This window comes from Benincasa hispida, unplaced genomic scaffold (assembly GCF_027475165.1).
Source record: "Benincasa hispida cultivar pf3 unplaced genomic scaffold, pf3_genome.v1.1 HicScf1027, whole genome shotgun sequence".
NCBI lineage: Eukaryota > Viridiplantae > Streptophyta > Magnoliopsida > Cucurbitales > Cucurbitaceae > Benincasa > Benincasa hispida.
In genome coordinates this window covers 37,501-45,000 of record NW_028325331.1, presented here as the reverse complement: position 1 = coordinate 45,000, position 7,500 = coordinate 37,501, and positions in this window count along the sequence as shown.

Below are 7,500 nucleotides of genomic sequence, written 5' to 3'. Positions count from 1 at the left end.
TGGTGGACAACACCGCTGGACATGGGATGCTGTCCTTTATGGATGCTTGCTTTCTCTTGATATAACCAGATCAAGATGGCCGAGGAAGACAGAGAGAAAACGGCGTTTATCACCATATCAGATAGAAGGGTACGTTCTGTTACAAGGTGATGCCGTTTGGTCTAAAGAATGCCGGGGCGACCTACCTGCGAGCCATGACTGCGCTCTTTCATGATATGATGAACAAGGAAATGGGGGTCTATGTCGATGACATGATCGACAAGTCTTGGGCGGAAGAAGACCCCGCCTTTTGAAGAAAAGATAGACACAGGGAAGGAGGATTGCCAAAGGGCGTTTGACAAAGTGAAGAAATATCTATTCAATCCTCCCATCCTGGTACCGCCAACGCCTGGTCGACCTCTCCTGATGCATCTGTAAGTAATGAAAGCATCCATGAGTTGTGTCTGTCCTTGGTCAGCACGATGAAACTGGTAGGAAAGAAAGAGCAATATACGAGATCGGCAAGAAGTTCACTGATTATGAGACAAGGTATACGGTTCTAGAAAAAAGCGGTTGTGCTCAACCATGAGCCTCGCAACGCCTACGCCACTACATGTTGAACTATACGACCATGCTGATTGCAAGGATGGACCCGCTGAAGTATCTCTTTGAAAAGCCAGCCTTCATGGGCCAGCAAGGTGGCAGATGTGACTCTCAGAGTTCTGTAAAAGCAACGGGAAGCCCTAGTAAGGAAAGGGGCAGGCAATAGCAGACCACCTACGGATCATCCCGTGCCTGACTATGAGCTTGATTTGATTAGTAAGGGGACGCATTTCCCGGACGAAGCTATTCTATTAGCGGTAGGCGAAGAAGAAGACGAAACTCCTCATGATTGGCAAATGTTCTTCGACGGTTCTAAAAAAGAAGATAAGTAAGAAGGGACTTGAAGCTTACAGTCCTTACTCAACTACAAGTACATAGAGAGCTGCTGCCACCTATTCGACGATGCATTGACGCTTCTGATGTTATCTTGCAGTTGGCATTAGGATCTCGAGAGCAAAAGGAATGAATCTAGTGTACTTAGTAAAGGCAATCACAAACAAGAAAGCGGTTAGTCCTTATGCAATGCAACTAAGAACACAGGAAGGAAATCTACATCTACAAAGAAAGAGATGGCAGCATCTAAGGGCTTCTTATTGGGTCTAGCTTCTTAGCCATAGGGAGAGACCGGACAATCTGATGATATACACTTGTGATGTCAGAGAAGAGTCCAGAAGAGGAGAGGCAGCTGATTCTTCGAACATTTTCTGTTGGATTCTAATGGGATGAAGGATGAAAATAGGAATTCGAAAGAGCGTAGAGAGATGGTCGAGCAAGAAGCGGGCAGGCATAGGTAGCCGACAGCAGCAATCGACCATCTTGAGCAGCAAGAGAAAGCAGGACCAACTACGATCAAGGAAGAGAAAGCGGGAGTAGCAAGCAGACGCAGGAGGGACAAACCTCATTTTGATTTCATCATTGGTAGAGATGGAGCACAGACAAATGAAGGAAGGAACCATGGAAAGAAGGGGCACCACAATCAAGAAATTCATTCTTGTTACGCTAACTCATGCGGATAGAAGACCTACCGCAAAGAAGGAGTTGGTGAGAGACCGGCTTAGGCAACTATTCGACAGCCGGGCCGTTCTAGTGGCAAAGGAACCACATAGTGAAGGTGGGTATCACCTGAATGCGGGGGTATTCAACAGGAATGCCTCCAAGCATACTGCCACTAAGAAGATAAGAGAGTGCTTTACCGAGGGGGAGGAGCTCTCTTCCAGATTCAATTATCGGAAGAAGATTGTCATAAGATGCTTCTACGCATCAGACTAACTAGAGTTCATGCTTTCCTGCGTGAGACAAAGGAAGCCAATTTTCTTACTCGGCGGGAAGGTAAATGTTGGACTTTTTCTCCCTCTCAAAAGAAGGTTTATTTCAGCTATATATAGAAAAATAACAATCACATTCGGCGAAGCCTCACATCCTGTTCCTGTTGTGTTGCCTTAGACCAGGGAAGATTAGTTTCTGGTGGAAAACAAAGCTATTGATCCAGTTGAGACAGCTCAACATGCTAATTCTAGCATCTTTTCATAGGTTTTTGCTGACTCTCTCCTCTGATAAAAGAGTTTACCATCTGGACCTGGAGCTTTCTAAATTCCTTTCCTAAAGCTTTTGAAGAAAAAGCGAATCAGAGCCATGCGAGGGAGGACAGTGAGCACTATTATATAAATGAGGTAATAGAAGTCAGACTTCTCTGCAGGCCTCATATTAATCTTAGAAAAGAGATGCTTCTTTCTCATGTTCATTGACGGAAGTCTTTGGCTAACCATTTCTACTTCTCAAAAAAAGAATACCAAGACAGCTATTCAAACGCTTAACACATGCAATTCGTCTTATATGAATGTTGGAGTCCAAGCGAAAGCTAGATTCGTTTTTTGACCTGAAAGCAAAGTAAGGCCACCGGAGGAGATCAGGGACTGACGAGATATCATCAATGGAGGAGTGCAGGCATTACTTTACAATGAAAGATGGGTTTTCGACTTTCAAAAGTTTGAGTGGCTAGGAAAAGGCCTGAAAGACGAAGGAAAACTCAATGAAGAACAAATTCATAGCTATCTACCGTGCACAAGGGATAGTAGATCGTAGACTCTTTACCTCATGGTTGTCTTTCGTTGTGCTAGCCCTCATCAGGGAACCATAGTGTAGACCTCGAGAGGCGGAAGGTTCATCAACTCTTTTTCCAAAAAAACTCTTCTTAGTGCATCGAAATTTCCTATTTGAGTTTAGCAGACTCGTTCACATTTAGCTACCATTCATTGCCAACCCAACCAATCGATGTGGAAGACTTCGCGGAATAACAACTCTGAGTCTTCTTACGTTCCTGTTGATGAGGACGCAAGCACATCCCTTTCTTAGCCGCAGGATCAGCAACTCCCGACCGATTCCCTGCAACAAGCAAGGTTTTCGCTGCAATCCTAGATATCACTAGGCAACACTCGGACTCTTTTCTTTATGGGGGATCTTGCTTAAGGAGCGGACAAAGGGAAAGCTAAGCTAGTCTTCTTACCGATCCGTAGCTTTGGTGAGCGAGAAGCAGCCAGGTATAGGAGAAGGAGCAAAGCAGCTCGACCGAGAGGGAAGACTTTCCTATATTATGTTCTGATGGATAGGCTGGCTGCACTCCCTTTGAGGTAAGAACAGTTCCTTTTGATTCAATTGCAAGAAAACAACCTCTTTTTAGAGTTTGATACGAACACTAAGCCAAACAGTCTATTTATACGGATTCCTCAAAAATGAAAAAATAGACTATCATAATATATGACAGAAGCATCACCATCACTCTGTCTGTAGGCTGTTGGATGCCCTTCTTCCTGGCAAGATCAGATCAAGAATAGCCAAAGGCTAGGAAAGCACAGTCAGACTAGTGCCACGCCCAAAGCACCAAGACTGCTTATTCCGCTAAAACAGTAAAGAGACAAGACCTCTTATGCCGGAAAAGTCAGAAAGTCAAGTGCTAACGTGCAGCTCCCATTCCTCCACCAAGAGAAAGCCTAAGAGAAGACCATGCTACCAGTCCTAGCTGGCACCGAAGCCAAGGGAAAGCATTTGAACAAGAGGAATGAAAGAAGAGCTTATTCGTATTCAATGCGGGACGACCCAGCCTCCCAGATCCGCATCAGCGAGTGGTGTGACGACGACCAACTTGATTGAAAATAACGATTTGAATGTAATGACTCGGGAAAAGAGAGAACAAGCAGAACAGCTTTCTCTTTTATATGATATGAGAGGACGGGAGCCACTTCCTTATTACCATTTAGACAATCTCCGATCCTTACTAGACGTCATAGGGGTCAGGAGATTCTTATTAGTGGAAAATAGCCCTAGCTAGATTCACTCCCGGTGAAATAGCTGCTACGCCCCTTGGTCCCGAGCGTTTGAACTAATCCGAGTCTCTTGAGCTCTTTATGGCAGCTATTCTAACCTCCACTGTAAAAAGGCAACTAGCTCAAATAGAGAGAACGAGGCTTTTCAAAAAAGGTACTGAGACTATCCCTGACCCTGAGAGACTGCTTGAAGGAAAAGCTTGAAGTACAGCCCGGAGCGGCGATAAAGCGCAGCAGGAAGAGGAACTGCTTTAGATATCTCTTTTTTTCTCGTGTTCTGAACATCGCACTATGCCTATCTGTCTTTTGCCTATGTATTTTAGCATAAGTCTTTCTCTGCTGTGCGCGTAAACAATCCTCTTCAACATTCTAGCTTTTATAAGAGTAGGTGCTTCCCCTTAGTTGGGTTGGGGGAAGGAAGAGGGGCGGAATCGAAGAAATTCTGAGTTCATGCCACGACGATCTATATGGAAGGGCAGTTTTGTTGATGCATTCCTGTTGAGAATGAAGAAGAAGAGAGATCCTCTTTTGAACAGGAAAATTTGGTCACGTAGATCTTCGATTTTGCCGGAATTCGTTGATAGCTCCGTACGAATTTACAATGGAAAAACTTCTGTTCGTTGTAAGATCACTGAAGGAAGGGTTGGTCATAAATTTGGAGAGTTTGCTTCGACACGGAAACGAAGACTTTCGAGAACAAATATTGGACCGGGAAAAAAAGGGGGATAAAGTCAAGTCTAAGCGCATATGGCACGAAAAGGAAATCCGATTTCGGTAAGACTTGATCTGAATCGTAGTTCAGATTCAAGTCGGTTCAGTGAGGGCGACCGCGAAAGTCACCGAATGGGTCAGTCTTTTCCTTCAGTTTGTCCTATATTGAAAATCAAAAAAGCGTGGGAGGACATTGCGGATGTCCAGGACGGACACGACTTCTTCTAACGCTAGAAGACCACTGGAAGACACCCGGGACCAGAGCATGTCGTGAAAGAAGCACACTGGGCGTGCTTCGACCGTGTCTCCGGGGCACAGTTGAATGTAGATATCATGAACGCGAGGTGCAGGATACCAGGCCGAGAAACCCGGGCAACCACCCCCCTATGTGCTGATCGCTAGCGCATCCAGGGCCCCGGCGCCCAGCTCCGCTGGAGAGGCCTAGCCTGATCTGAGAAGTGCTAATTCGGTTCGTCTCGACTTCATTCAAGAACGCCGCCGCCCCTGGAATCAATAAGAAAACAAGTGCTAAGTTTCAGATCAGTGAATAAAATAAACCGAAACGAAAGAAGAGACGTTTCTCGCTCGGTGCCTAAAGCGCACTATGCTCCCCTTCAACAAATGAGAGTTTTCGGTGGAACCGGTGAACCACGCGAGCGGGTTAGATGCGTGGGACAGAGGGCTCGTAGTACCTGCTAGCGCAGCTATGCAGTGGAAGGGAAGGAGCCTAAATCGACCCCCTTCTTTCTTTTTTTTTTCAAAGAAAAAAAAAAAACAGTACAAAGAGATTAGACTCTCGGATGAGACTAAGCAGCCACCGACCGTTCCGACGCGCCCCTGACCTATCTTGATTAAGACCGAAAACCTATCAAAAATGGAGCCTAGTTTAAGCTGTCAAACAAATGATAGAATGGAAGAAGAAATTCACTGTCGAACCCTTAAAGCAACAAGCGAGAAAGTTGCCCCGTTTTCAATAACAAAAAAGGAAAGAGGGGCGAAGCAGCTCGACCGAGAGGGAGAGGGGCCGCCCGCCCTCTTTTAGAATATTAGTAAAGGCGCCTGAGCCTATCTCTCGATACGATATAGGAAGGGGCCTTTTCTTGCTCGTTAGCGCCCCCTTACCCCTAAACAAAAAGGTTTTTCATAAAGGTAGCTTGTCTACGCCTTTTGAAAACCTTACTCTTACTACTAATAATAATGAAGGGGCTTCTTTCTGAAAATATCCTATCAATTTGGGGCTTCAAAGCTTTTTGTTTAGGGGTGCGCTGGTTTGGAACCCTATACAAGGGGCTTTTCCTTTCAAATGACAACAGCCCTCTTCCTGCTGCGAGGGCGTTGCACGAAACCAAACCGCTCCCCCGCCCGATCAAGTACCTGTTGCTTTGCTGGTAGGCCCACTTAGGTTAGGGGGCATTGTCCCTCAGTTCTTACCAACCTCCGGTGTGTAATCGACATGTTGCTAGCTTCAACTCGGTGGAATAAGAATCATTGATTCCCGGAGCTGTCTATTTCTTATTCATTCAGAGCGTTCGGCCGGTGCTCCTTTCTCAAACCAGAACAACTCTGAACGTTAGGGAAGCCCACGGAGCGGGAAGACCACCTGAGCGAACCGACCGAAGGGACTTGACTTATTCGAACCGAACGATAGCGGCTTCAAACTCAGCCTATCACGAGTAGCGTCGCTGCTTGATCGGCGGGGAGGAGCATCTCAAAGTATGGGGCAAAGGATCAAGCGCTTTGACTTTGTCTCCCGGGATCCACCACGGGTTGGGTTTGAGAGCCGTGTGATGGGTGACTATCCAGCACGGTTCGGAGAGCACTTTTAGTCTGCGTTGGTGAATAGAAGCCCCCCCTATCAAGAAAGAAGCGGCTCTTCCCACGGCGGAGTCGCCATTGACTCTATTTATTATTATGGTAAATCACTGTATCAAGATGTCAATCTGAGATCTTATTTCGGTTCGATACGTCCACCTACGAGACTCACCTTTGGCTTTCGTCTCGGTAGGTGTATTATTTTACATTTTCCCAAAAGAACATTCATTCATTTCTTTCTTCCTCGTCGACCACGACGACTGAAACGACGCGCAAAATCCAAACCCGGAAAGGAGAAGGGCCGGTGGTGGGCATTTGGGAAAGTCGGGCCAATCGGGTGTCTTCATTCAAGCGACGATACAGAAGAAGAACGAAACGAAGTGAGAGGCCGGGAGGCAGAGAAAAGAGTCGAGTCGATCAGGCTCGACGACCGGGAAAAGCAAAACGAAATTCGGATTTGGCCGAAAAAGAAGCAACGCTATGGATACCATGACCGATCACCATCGATAAAGAAGAATCTTTCTAAATTACTTCGCGTCAGCGGCGGGGCCTTCAAGCATCCGAAATATGCCGGAGTTGTAAATGACATAGCGTTCCTGATAGAAAATGACGACTCCTTCAGAAAAACGAAGTTATTCAAGTTCTTTTTCCCAAAGAAGTCCCGCTCCGACGGCCCGACGAGTCATCTACTTAAAAGAACCCTCCCCGCAGTGCGCCCCTCCTTGAATTATTCGGTCATGCAATACTTATTGAATACAAAGAACAAAATGCATTTCGACCCCGTCGTAGTTCTCAATCATTTCGTGGCACCGGGCGTGGCTGAACCATCTACGATGGGGGGAGCGAATACACAGGGAAGAAGCTTAGATAAGAGAATACGTTCTCGCATCGCTTTTTTTGTAGAAAGCTCGACCAGCGAGAAAAAGTGTTTGGCCGAAGCCAAAAAGAGGTTGACCCACTTCATTCGCCAAGCGAATGATCTTCGTTTCGCGGGAACAACAAAAACAACCATCTCGCTCTTTCCTTTCTTCGGTGCTACCTTTTTCTTTCCAAGGGATGGGGTTGGGATGTATAA